Source organism: Patagioenas fasciata, chromosome 7 (assembly GCF_037038585.1).
Source record: "Patagioenas fasciata isolate bPatFas1 chromosome 7, bPatFas1.hap1, whole genome shotgun sequence".
Taxonomy (NCBI): Eukaryota; Metazoa; Chordata; class Aves; order Columbiformes; family Columbidae; genus Patagioenas; species Patagioenas fasciata.
In genome coordinates, this window is record NC_092526.1 from 31206567 (window position 1) to 31220427 (window position 13861).

Here is a 13861-nt window from a genome sequence, read left to right on the forward strand (position 1 = left end):
AAAAAAAGTGTGACTGTGTCAAAATGAAATATGCAAAGGAAGTTTCCTGGTTTAGAAGCAAATGCTAATTCTCTCTGTGCAGAGTTCCCGCTTTAAATCCCAAATGCACAGTGCGAGAAGAATTTCTCTTGTACAGACACAACTGCCCTTGATGCATCCATCCATGCATGCTAAGGAGATCTTTCTAGCAATGTTTGTTGGCTGCTGACAGCATTTGAAGATGCTATCCATAATTTCTGAGTAGCTGGAGAATTTTAAGGCTCTTGTACCCTGTAGTCATTTCATAAGCAATTGTGCTGGAAAGAAAAGTAAATGGGTTTTGATTTTAAGAGACTTTTCATGTGGACAGCCAAAACTTGAAAGCCAAAGGTAGAAGAAATCCTGTGTAAGTGTTCAGATGATTGTCTGGGGAGATGATAAAGAGGTCTCATCTCTTTGCTGTAACCCAACTTTGTGCTATGCTTAGTCAGCAAATAAGCAGGAGCAGATGTGCAGGAATCATAGAGGTAAGATGCTGCGATTCTCAGGGGCTGGCACGGGCTGAGGGAACACTGAGCACATGTCTCTTCTTTGCCATAAACTTGTCATACAATCATGAACAAGTCCCACTCATAAATGTGGAGAAGTGGGACTAACTTTACAGGATAAAGAGGAATTTCCTCTCCTTGGAAAGGGAGGAGAGAAATTGTTTTCTCAGGCTTTCTCAAACTCGGATCCTGAGTGATCATCAGTGTCTGGGAGAGTCCTGAACATTTAATTGAGGATTTTACAGCTAATGGGTGAGAGGAAGCGGGAGCCCACTGCTGCCCATCAGTGCATGTTGTAGTAGTGAATTTTCATGTTGCTTTTTGAGGCAAGGGATTAAACAGCAGAACAAATAAATTGAGGAGTATGGTCTAGAGGGGGCAGCAGGACTGGAGACAGACACTTGCCAAGGCAACAAAACTGCTTTTGATCCCGGTGAAAGTTGCTTCGATCACCACTTTGTGGCCTCATTTCTTCCCCCCTTGCTTTTTTTCTCTCATTGTCTACTTAGATTGCAAGATCTCTGGTGTAGGGATTTGTTCATACATACAGGTTTTGTTTGGGAGTCCTAATATAGCTTATCTTGTGACATCTTTCTTTGTCACTGAACACCAGAAAAGTCCCAAAGCTTTTTACCTTCATGCATGAATTCGTAGCTCTCTGGAAACTTATGCACTGCACACTCACACACTGACTAATCCTGCATTTAATTAATGCAATGTAAACTGTCTTAGGATACTTAAGATATACTTTTAATAATTTTTCTCTTTTTGGAGGAGAAACCTGTTGGCAAGTTACTCTGATGACAGAAAGGAACTGAGGCGTGTGTTGCCATTTTACACTAGTATTTACTAGCTGGATATGCTTAATATATTGTGAAGCAGGAAGTTTAGAGGCGAATTTTTGGTATTTGATTCAGAGTCTGATCTTGAAATCAGGATTGTCATTTGCCACCAAATTCTGTCATCTTTCCTGTGTTTGTCTGCTTGTAAATCTTAACTGCAGTGGGGTGTTGTATCAGGCAGGGTTTGAAAATGCCACTCTGATATACATAATTACCAATAATGTGAACCATTTAATCATTTGTATTAGCTTACTGACTCCAAACAGCTAAGGAGAAATGCACAGGAAGCCAAGGTCAACTGAGATAATTAAGCCAAACTGTGAATTTGAGTGGATTTACAGGTTTTTTATTTTCCCTGGTGCAAGTCCAGCACCATAACATAGGAAAAGCTCTGACTTCTCAGACCTTGTGTTGCAGTCCCTAAATTCCCAGCGATTGCACCAACCAGCTCATCCACAGCGGAGCACTAGTAGAAACAGGGCATTTCCCAGGCAGGTGCCCATTGCCCCATCCCTGCTGATGGCAGCTCAGTTGGGTTTTGAGGCATTTCACCTAAGGAAGATCTCTGGCAACTGACTAACCCTGGAGCTGGGATTTAGTCACAAAATGGGCCTCCCCTAGGGAGAGGCATTCTGCAGCAGTCCCTTCAGGGCACAGCAAAGTAGCAGGGCACCCATTTGCAGGGCTCATGCTGTAAAATCTGAGGGTTGTGTGTTAAGGGGAAGGTTAGAGTCAGGCCACGGGGACAAAGGCACCTTCTGCTAACACTGACTGATGCAGAGGTGAGGGGTGGTAATGGGGGAGGAAATAACAGTTCTTGCCGAAATGTATCCAGTCCATAACTGCAAGTGACCTTTTTAGGTTTGCACTGTTAAAATTTGCCTTCCAGTATATATGTGTCTCTCCCTCTCTTGGCGTATGTCTAAGAGTTATCGAGCCTGACCTCAATTTTGGAATCCTCTGAATCTGACTGTTGTGTTGCCGTTGATTGATCTGTCTCGGTATTGCACTGGTAATGGCCGCATTATGGAGACACATCAATGCCCTCCTTTCAAACGGACCGATGGGAACGTGGGAGAGTGCACAGCGCAGTGGGCAGGGCAGCCTCAGGGCCTGATCCGGCATCCACTGAAGTCACAGGCAAATACGTGTGAGAGAACAGGCTGGGTGTTTTGGCATAGCCCATAGGAAGCTGTTACAGATGTGATATAATTAAGGGTGGTAAAGCAGCTATTCCTTTTTATAGGCGTTTGTCTGTACATACACATATTTATATATGTACTTCAGCTGCCCCTGGCAGACCAGCTCAGTCCTGCTCCATCCTCAGCTCCATGCCTCTGCCAGCTGTGGGTCCCACGCTGCTCCCAAAGAGGTCCTGAAGACACCGTCCCTTTGGGGTGGTCTGCAGCATCCCACAGCCTGATGTCCATTGAGTTTCAACGTGTTGTCCTTGATCCATGCCTGTCCGTGTCCTTTCTCACCTCAACACACGCACACAGAGCATCTTTGGTGAGGATTTTGGAAGTACTGAGAGGGGAGGGTGAGATCTGTAGCTCTCATCAAGTCAAACATTTTCATGTCACGTGAGATGTGTGCTGCAAAGGAGGTGTGACAGAGTAATCTTCAGAAACTCACTCTGAAGTGGGCTGACGTGGAAAGCTTTGGATTGGACTCCATGGTAGAGCACAGGAGTGTGCAGTGAGAGTGGCAGCTTTTGCTTGCTGAAAAGTCATGGTCAGCTGACTGGGAGGAAGCACTGAGTAGCAGTACAGGTGCACCGCAGCATTCTCTGGGAAGCAACAATTCAACACAATCCATCGTATTTTATTTGCGAACAACATCAAGCTGCAAAGGTTTGGTTTTTGACACTTAAAATGCATTTATTTTTCTTTTCAGTACTGTGAATACTAACCTATCAAATCTATATAATGAGGGGTACAAGAAGTTAGATGCATTGTGAAGCATCTTTTACAATATGTGTTTATGTGCAGTGACTCAGCTTGACTGAGTGCTTGCTTCATTATATGCCAAGTTCAGGTTTATAATTGGAAGGGGGTTGGATTACCCACACAGTTATTTGATGAATTAATTTTTTGACAGATGAAGGGAAAGCATTTCCTGAAATCCTGTTCACAGAGCCTCAGGACAGTGGCTCTGTCCTGGTGTCAGTCAATGTTAAGGACAGTAACTTGTCCTGCCAGAGTGACAAACAGAGCCCCATTAATTGGCAGCGTACCCAAACCATGTGGAATGTGAAGAGACTGGCAGAAAATTGTAGCAGAGTTCCTGACACAGCACAGAGGACTGACTGCAGGTTGAGTGCTGCTGCCTTGTGTTTCAGGGCCCTTGAGTCATAGGAAAGGTGGGTGAGAAGGAGCCCATGGCAGATAAGTGTGAGAGGCCAGGATTTTTGATGACTGGGGGAACTGAGAGACTGGAATGTGTTAGTCTATCAGTGAAACAGAAAGAGGGGGGACCTCTAGACCTGTGAAGGGGAATGAAGAAGTGTCAGCATTGAGCTGATGGATGAGTGAGGAGCTGAGATGTGGTGGGGGAGCAGACCAAGCAGTGGGAGAGTTATGAGAGGTGAGGGGCAGAGACCTGGTGATACAAAAACTGTGAGGGAGCCATGTGGGAGCAGGAAGTGGCAGGGAAAGAAGGAAAAATTGCAGATAAAGTAAGGACAGTAGAAAGAGGTTCGATTTATTCCATTCATCCTGAGTTGACACAGCTTTTGCATGGTGGTGGATATTACTCCAGAGAGGAGGGGATTCAGACAGCGGGAATAGCACAGTCTGCAGGGAACAACTCGGGAGAGAAGTGGGAAGGGGCAAATCACATTACAACCCTGAATGTATTATAATTTATCCCAGTTCAGCCATTTGTTTTAGGCTTTGTTCAGACAGACTAAATGGACAACTCCAATAAATCCATTCCTTTGACCAGCTACTCTTTGAATAAGCATATTTAAACAAGCTGCAGGGAATGTCAATCTAAAAGTCTACCCTGGCATATCCAGTAAATACTTGAGTAGAAGTGGGGAGTCCCTTTAGGCTGGCTATGCAAAAAAAACATGCTGAAGACAGGGACTCTGTGTGTTTCAGCCACCTGGCAGTGTGTCAAAGAAATTATCTGTATCCTATCGTCATCCATAGCCTTGTCTTGTAGTAGCCAGTCTCCCGGTAGAGAGAATCTTGTTCACAGCCCTCCCCACCACTGCGCTGTTAGAAAACCACCATGATGCTTAGTTCTGGTGGTTCAGGGCACTCAGCCAGTGAGGGCCAAGACAGGTAGGTGCTGTGATGGTGGGTTGCGCAGGGGCAGGATGGCAGCTCTGTGCACGGGGTCAGCAAACACAACAGCCTCTCCAGGCTGAAACTGCACTGACTCATCGCTTGGTCCCGTGGTGCCTTAATGGGTTTTCCCCCTCTGGTGACTTCTCATTTAATCTTCTTTCCCTTTGTGGGACTTTCTCTTTCTCTCTTTCTTGCCATACAACTAATTATAGTCAGATGGCACTGCCAGTAAACATACAAACAGGCCTTCTTTGTACGGAGGCCTTTTTAGTCTATCCTTCCAACAGGACTGCTTTGTCAGAGCTTTTCTTTTTGTTTGGCTGTTTATACTGGCTGTCCTGCTGCTGCCCATGCTCTCCTGGAGTTGCAAGAGCCTCCCACAAACCCCCTGAACGCCAGTTCCCCAAAGGAGCCTCCCAGCCTTGTTGTCAGATGTGCCTTTTCAGCAACCCATGTGTCTTGGGCAGCACAAAGTTCACAGAAGGATGTAGAATCAATGACATTCAAAGATGAATGTGATTGCTGTGTTTGTCTCATTTCAGTAGTTTATTTTACAAAGCTGGAGGAATGCATCTTACCATGCCATTGATGGCTCCCATGGGAAAGCAGCTGTTAATTAGCCATTTTGATCTCCTTCCCTTTGCCCAGGAAATGTGACAGTAATTACTGCGCGCCATCATCTTGGCTAATTTAGATACAGGCAAACATACCAGACTTCTGAAACTTTTCTTCTCTGTGTTAAGAGTAATACAAGTGTCATTTTCTGGGATACATTATTGGAAAATTTAGACATGTTCAGATTATGTTGCAGAAGATGGCATGGGTGGAGGCAGCAGAGCCTCTTTGGGGCGCTTGTAGAAAATGTTCTTTTTACCATTCTCTGTTAAGCTTGCTGTACAGATCCTTCGCAGTTGTTCTTCTGCAGGAGACTGGGAATGAAGCCACAGAAATGCTGTCTTTTCCCATGTGTCCTCTACATCCAGCTATCTTCTCCCTGACTCCAAATATTCAATAACTGCTGCAGAAACTGGTCTCTGCAGGTTTGTGGCTGGCACTCTCAGTTACTAAATCCAGTAAGACATCCCATTTTGTCCAACCATAACTTCTCTGAGAGACTGACTCTGCTCTCCTGTGTCCTCTTGGGACTTGAGAGATCAGTCAATACATGATTTAAATGTATTGGTGGGAGCTTGAGGGTCTGGCCCAGTTTTGGGCAGTGCAAGCATGCAAAAATTCTTGCCTGAAAGGGAGTGGGGTGGGATAACCCAGTGTGCAGGTGACATTGCCTCCCACGGCTGGGAGTCAGACACCTGGAGAAGCTCAGCCATTAGGCTCTTTTATCTCTAAAGCTCCTCTGGTAGTGCCAGTGTGTGGTTCAGGTTCACTTTTGACAACTGTATCTCAAACCAGGTGCAGTGACAATATTGGGAGTCAACTTCTGCATTGTGCCACGTCAGCGTTGAATCTGGCCAAGAGAAGGCATCAACAGACCATTTCCTTTGGGCTCCCTGCTGATGTTTTGATTCGCGTTGGTGTTTTCTTGTTAGGATATGAGCATCGTAAGACGGAATTGCATAAGCAGCTATGCTTCCTTAAGGAGTAAGAGCGAAACGCCAGTGAGTGTGTTGGCCTGGCAACCAGCGCTCACTTGGTGCCGTCAGCATTCCCAGAAAATGTAATCGATAACAACCTCAGAGGTGCAACACAAAGCAATGAGGCTGGGATATGGAGGAAATATCTTTCATAACATGTTGTTCCAACCACACTGGTAATTCAAACTGTACACCATTAGCATGGTTTATCAAAGTTTCCTTTTGAAAACATCTGCAGCCGTTCTTGGGGGATTGCTGCAGCCAGGATAGCTATTGCTTTGGAAGGATGAATATGCCATCAAATACAGAACACATCCCGGGAAATGAATTTTTGCTTTTGTGTCCTCTTTTTTATGGACAAAAATTTGCCCTTTGTCTCTTAGTCTCTGCCATTCCTCCCCGCCACCCATTTGGTTGCCTGCTCTGATGGGAGCTGTAAATGCAGTCTTTGCTGTTTCTGTGGGCTGGATCTCAACCCCCCAGCACTGGTGTTAGCTGAGTGACTAGTGGGGCAGTTGTGTCCAGAGCCATGTTCTAAATTGTCGGCTGTTGTGCTGGGGTCCTTGTCAGCGTACGGTAGGAGACAGCTTGTGCATTTAGGAATTATGTTGACAAGGCTTGTAAAAGCCAGGAGAGAAGGCAGACAGGTGTGAAGAGACTTGTCCCACGTCACTCAGGAGGGCTGCAGCACAGCCCTGTGCAGGGTATGTGGTGCCTCTGTGGGCTCCTGTCCTCTGGACTTGGCTCAGCTCTGCCCCATGCAGAGATGCAGAGTGCTTCAACAGCTCTTCCCTGTCACATCTGAAGGGAAGCCATCATGCTCTCCATCCCCAGGATGGCAGCATGAAGGATATGCAGGAGCACTGGGCAATATTTGGCAGTGGGCAGAGGTCTTTGTGTTTGTAGCTGCAAGGTGGTATCTCTGGGGACTGCCAGCATATAATTTTCCATTCCAGCTTTTATCCAGGAATATTTGGAGGAAGGTTCATTACCAAACAACAGAGCCTTGTTTTGTGGACACACAGCTGCTCTTGTTTTGAGCAGAACTGAAATGGCAACTTCTTTTCCAAAGTCACCTTGAAAGGGAAGGGAAGCAGCAGGTTCTTAGGTGACAGCCCAGGATGTGCTACTGGGCATTGCCCACCTCATTTCCTGGCCCCCTGCCTTGTGCACAGGCAATTATCAGCCCTCAGGGTCTCATGCTGTGGAGCAGCAGAGCCCAGAGCTGTGGTCATTATCCCACTCACCCCCACACTTCACAAATCTGTTCTTCCCTTTTTCTAATGACAGAAGCTCAGGTGTGTGGTTTGGTGGTTAGCCAGCAGAAGGCACAGCTCCCCGCCATCCCCAGGTATGTCTGATGGTGACACGTCCTCCTGGCACACGGGCTGGGTATCAGTCCTTCCACGGGCAGCTGGCTGCAGGTGTTTAACCTTTGGTGGGGAGGAGGTAGGTACCATCAGATCACTTACACAAACCAGAGTCACACAGACATTCTGCTGCTCCTGCAAGGATTGCCAGGCGTTGCTGATTTCTTTTTTCCATGTTGCCATGCCAACACGTCCCTCCGTGGAGTGAGATCTCTTTTTAAGCTCTGCAGAGAGAAAGTACGTAGCCTGGAAGCTTATTTAGCATTCAAGGGTGCACAGCCTTCCTGTACCAGCTCTGAGCTGCAGCCAGACTGTCTGACAAAAGAAAGGAAGATTTATTTTTTTCCCCTTTTCCTCTAGTGTTTGCTTCTCAAGGTTAAGGCAAACAGGGTAGATGGGGTGAGAAACTGGGGAACTTCAAAATGAGGAACTCACTCTTCTGTCCTCACAGAGGCATGGCTTTGGGGTGTATTTATGGTGCAATATACATGTGTGAGAGAGAAAGATATATGCAAATTTATTGGTTTGACTAACCCTGATGAGCTACTCTGTATTAAAATTGAAAGGAAAAGGCAATCTGTGTTTTAACTCAAGGAAAGAACTCAAAGGAAAGATTAGCAGGAAGCTAGGGACAGCCCCTGTCTTTGTCTTCGTCTTCCCTGCTGTTTTAGTCTGTGAGGTTACAACATAGAGAAAGAAAACATCTCTTCTCATGCTATATATTCATATCCTGAGTAAGGACAGCAAAATCTACTGGGTACTTGTGTTTTGGTTTGGGTTTTTCTGTTTTGTGGAGTTGCTACTGGTAGATTAACTGCTTACTTTAAATTAAACCCCTATAATGATCATTAATACAGGTTTGCTTGCCTTTGCCAGCTGAAGGGATGGAAAGCAGCATAAAGCGGCTGGCATTAGCTGGCAGATGAGCACTGATAATCCAGTGGCTGTCCCTACCAACTGTGAAAAGGTTGATCTGGGAATTCGAAGGCAAGACTTAGTGAGAGGACTACGTGCTGGTTTTGACTCTGTCATTTGTTCCTTGGGAGATGCCGAGCAACACCTTTACGTTTTCCTGTGCTGTTTTGCAGACCGACTGTAGAGTAGAGTCAGTGGTGCTTGGAAAACCCATTCTGAGAAATGCAGATTTAGAAATTCAATCTTCATTGTTTTTTGGGGCTTTGTTGTTACTGTGGCATTCCTCACGACATGCAAAACATGCAGGAAACTAAGGGCACTCCAGCTGTGTACGCACATGTGAGCCCTTCTCCTGTGTGTGCAAAATATCTGGCCAAAACTTGAATACTTTATTTTCATGCAGTATATGGAAAATAACTGTGAGATATCATTATGTCCAAGGCAGGAAAGCCTATTAACTGTTTTCCAGAGAGCCATTTTCACTCAGGACTGAGTAGATTGAATGCCTCATGAAAATCAGTTTCACTTAGACGCACTATATACATTGGGAGAAAAGAATAAACCTCAGATATTTCACTTTTTTGTTCCTGTTTCTTTCCTTGAGACTTATTCATAGTGATATATGATCACTTCAGTACAGCTCCCAGCAACCCATATAGCCTATGGCAGTTATGATAAAACTAATTTACAGTCTGGTCCTCCATCCATACAGACTATGCATCTCATGAGACAGATACGTTAATAAAGCAGAGCAGAAGCATCAGCTGCCAGTGCTGCATAGATGTGGCTGTCTTGCTGACGTACCTGAACTGTTTTCATACATAGCCTTGCACCATATATGAGAGAAGGAAAAGGCGTCAGCTGTGACTATCGCTTTTTATCCCAAAGCCAGGGTATGTGCCAAATCCAGGGTAACGCAGCCTGCACAGGTGGTTGGTGAGCTGTGAAGGGAACTAATCCTTAGTTGTTCTGTCCAAGCTGCTTTCTCTTTCCTCTCACTGTCATCCTTTCTCTCTATTTAATAATATATTATCCTTGGAAACAATTGCTCTGTCAGCTCTTCCTTCTTTTCCTTTCTTTTATCACTTACTTTGCCTCTGTGGATTTTTTTTTTTATTTTTAGTTTTATGTTTTTTCATTCTTGTTTTCTCTATGTACTCCCAGCTTTATCCCAACAATCCAGTGTAGCGCCTTCTGCAAGATTAGGTGCACATTTCTCTTTCCTAATCCCTTTGTACATTTAGAGGTGCGGACCAGTAGTCTCCAGGGGTGGGCAGGCAGGGGACAGGAGCAGGTTGTGTGAGCGATCTGGGATGATTCCCAATCACAGAGGGTGACTTGGCAGAGAGGTGGTTCCCTTCCATTGGGGCAGTGCCAGAAGCACGGAGAGGTGGCAGAACTGCTGAGCAGGGCTGAGAACTGCTCTGCAAATCTACCCGCGTCATCACCTCTGTGGGACTTGGTTAATTTGTATGTGGCATGGGACCTCTTCTGCTCTGCCTGTAAGTGGGAGCACATGTTCATTTGTAAGTGTGCAATGCCGTTTCCCGTGGTTGGCAGGAGAAACACACCTGTCTTGGTAGGGCAGGGCTAAGCTGGGAATTGGTATTGCTGTGTTTTCTGTGTCACCATATCCCCTGATGGGATGAACCAAAACTGTTGTATTGACAGCTTGATCTTCAGTCCTGACCAAGCGTGACTAGAAATCCAACACAACACATGCATGGGTTAATGTTAATTTTAAACTTAAATTCAGCGGAGTTCTTGTAACATACTTTGAATTCTTTTGTAAAAACATCACAGGAAACTCCATAAAAGGTGTTGAAAATCGCCTCAAAAGGGACATAAAAATGAACCTTAAGCGACATGTCACCTCCTGCTGTAGGTCACTGAAGCTCAATTGACTTCTGTGGACTGTTCTCCTATTTATATTAAAAGAGAAATAATTAGTTCTTGAAAGTCTGTTTATTTAAAATCTTAACATGTACTGAAGTTCCACACAAATACTGATTTAAAAATACGTTACCTATTATGTCTATTTACTCACAGTCAAAGGATTAAGTATCTGGTTCTTTGTTTTGAAGCTGAAGTGGTTTCTTCTGCCTGAGTATTGAGGAGTCCATGTTTTAAAGAAAGATGGATATAGCTGCTTCATGGGTGCAAGTGATATTTTTAGCCGATAGCAAGTCCTGGGAAAGGCAGTGGGACCTCAGTGCATTGCCCTGGCTGAGGGTCTGGTGCTGTCGGCTTCAATATTGCATGTTAGTTGTAAATTGTATTGCCAATGCATCAGACAAAACAGAACCGATTAGCTTTTCTCACCTCTGACTTGCTGGAAAATGCTGACAGTAGTAAATATTTTGTTCCAGGCAATAGACTTAAGAAGATAGGACTCAGGGGATGCACAGGGAGCAAGTATTTGCAGTAATGAGGGCTCATTTTAAAAGCATTGCTTTATTGTGCTGACATCTGTATGACTCCTGTTTAACAGATTTCCTACTTCGGGGAGTGTGTGGGGAGGGGGTACTCATCCTTTGGTGTTTTGTTTTACAGCTGCTAGACAGTGCAGCAGAGGCCCTGTGCACCAGGGCATGCTCAGAGCTGGAGGAGCAGCTTGCTGGAGCTTTCTGAATTGTTCCTGGCTCCTAGCACAAGTTCGGTCTGGATTTTGCCACTTGCTTGCCTTGGACATTTGGGCAGTCTGTCCAGCTCCCTTGCTGAAGTAGGTGATCAGGAAAAGGCAGTCAGGGCAGTGGAGGTGAAGTGCAAGCAGAAGGTGTGGAAGTGGTCCAAAGGCAGGCAGCTCAAGCCCTGTGAAGCTGCTTTCCTGGATGCTTAGAGCAGCTGGGGGTGCACGGACAAGCTGCCCTCCAGCCTCCCATTTATACCAGGGCACCACCAGTCCCACACAGCTCAGCTGCAGCCATACCACCAGCTTTGCACCAGATATATTCTGTTGCAAAGCAGGTATGTTAAGGGGCTGGATAATGGTGATTCAGATTGAGAAGCTTGAGTTTAAGGAGAAGGTAAGAGGGGCTTTTGAACACCTGAAGTACCCCAAGACACAGAGGCTTAAGCCATTTGCTGTGGGGCTCACCAGGGTGTGAAGCTGCTGTGTCAGGTATCCAGCTGTAGCTTCCCTATATGTGCTCTTCTGACATAGTTGCTGCAATACATCTTTCCCCAAAGGCGGTCTGAATGCTCATACCTTTGAGATTCAATGCATTAAATAATCAAAGCTTTTCCTTCCCGAAACACAAGCCTTTTCTGACCCATTCAGTTGGTTAGCTGGTCAGTCCTGGTGATGAATCTGTCACTATCCTCATTGATGCTACAGTAGCTAAAAGTCAACGAGTTTATTAGGGAAATTATACTTGTCAGTTGTGTTGTGGTTTCATTTAATTTAAAAGCTGATGTTCCCAGTATTTGCCTTCATACCTCCTGCCAATTACTGTTGATATTGCCAACATCCAGATCAAGGACCTACTTACACCAAAATATTTACACTCACAAAAGCCATTTGAGAGCAAATATTTGAATTCTGTAAAGCTATGTTGCTCCTTTTTTCTTCAATTGCAAGCGCTAATCTGTTGGCATTATTTGGGTTTTATATAACTTATTCATACTGCTTTGATTGCTGCTGTGCATTTCTCTTTTAATCCGAGTGCAAAAGGCAGTAGTTAAGAGTTGTCATGATCCCAGTGATAAAGTCGAAGATGTGTCTGTGTTTTCCGTCAGAAATGTCACTGGGTGAAGCCCAGGTCTTTTTAGCCCTGTGCTTCAGCAGTCTTGACTCAGACAAGAGCCCACCAGCTTCCAGGAGAGTTGAGCATGAATTGAGGACCTGTCCTTGGGGGACTGGCTAATGCCTCTAAACAAATCGAATAGCTATTTGGTTTATAGTCCTGCTGCACTCCGAATTGCAGTTCCCCGGGGGTAAAAATATCCATAGGTCCTGCTTGCTTTTTAAATTGTAGAGATAACAAATAGCCTCTTTGTATCTTTCCTTTCTGCAGGAATATATTTGGGGTATTTTGCCTCACTAAGCAGGTTGTTCTGTGCTTTTGTTGTTGACTGAATTCCACTGTGCCAACAATTAGTGCTGGTTGCTGTGGAAACTGTTCTGCACCCCACTGAGGATTTTGACAGGCACATTTTGACTGAAATGGCTTTGTTTTCCCAATTCTGCAAGGACACATGTAGCTAATGCTTTTGCTGTGCTCTGCCGCTGTTCCCTCCCTAAAATGTAGCAAAATTAATGAAACATACTATTTTATCCTTTCTATCTGTTTGCATCTTTCTTTATCCCTGTTTTAGCCTCAGTGCTCCAGGAGCGTTAATTACCCTTTGCTTTAACTGAGCTCACTGGTAATTTTCTTGGTAGGTGTCTGAGGGGTGACATTGTGAATGCATGTGAAGTTTTGACACAATTTTCAGTCTCCTCCTCTCTGTCCCTCCTTCCTGTCATCCCTTTCCTTTGGTTTTCTCCTGGAGCATTTGTTGTGCCATGTGGTTCCAGCACGTTAAAACTTTGTTTATACCTTAAACAAGCTCTGCTTTACAGAGACCAGATGGCAACTTCCATGGCTATGGCAAACTAGATCTGCTGCCACCGTAGTGGTATCAGAGCTGTTGGTAAAAAGAGTGGGGGGTGATGCTGCTCCCGTCTGGGAAGAGTGTCCCAGTGAAATTGTGCGGACGTGAAATGCTTTTCTCTTTAGGAGGAGCTGTCCCTGTTGCTGTGAACTGGGTGCTCAGCTGGGAAGAAGCAATAGATAGTTGGGCTGAGTGAACTGGCTGAATGGGAGTAATGAAACACAAGCAACTACAGTTGGGGAAGGAGAGTAAGAGATGGGGAGATGAACTGTGGTCTGAGCGGGGCAGCTCTGGCTTGAGAAATCACTGATGCTGTTATGTGAGGTGACGAGCTGGCTGTTCGCCAGGGAGAGCTGTACCAACCCCAATTCCTCAACGGGCAGGATCCCTGCAGGATCACCGGGGCACATACCTGTAAGACAGGAAGATGCTATGAGTCCTGCCCAAAGGTCCTCCTGTCAAAAATAATAATCAGAATAATAATACAGCATTGCACAGAGGGGCAGGAGGGAGAGACATGACATTAAAAGGTACTGCTGGATGAGGGCTATCAGGGGCAAATGCCTGGGCAGTTTCATCTGGGAAGTGGAGTTCAGAGCAAACTCATCTCCTCCATGAATTGAGCCTGAGGTCATGGTAGGTTGGAAGAGAAAAAGTACCTGAGGCTGACGGAAAAACATTGAAAAGGGCACAAAGGGGACAGACACCACACATCACTGCAGA

The 13861-nt window shown here is 45.4% G+C and overlaps 1 protein-coding gene across 46 annotated transcripts in view; it reads left to right on the forward strand.

The window, feature by feature from the left end:
• Window positions 1-13861, forward strand: part of MAP2 (microtubule associated protein 2) — a 225915-nt gene that overhangs the window by 155059 nt on the left and 56995 nt on the right. The window lies entirely within an intron of this gene.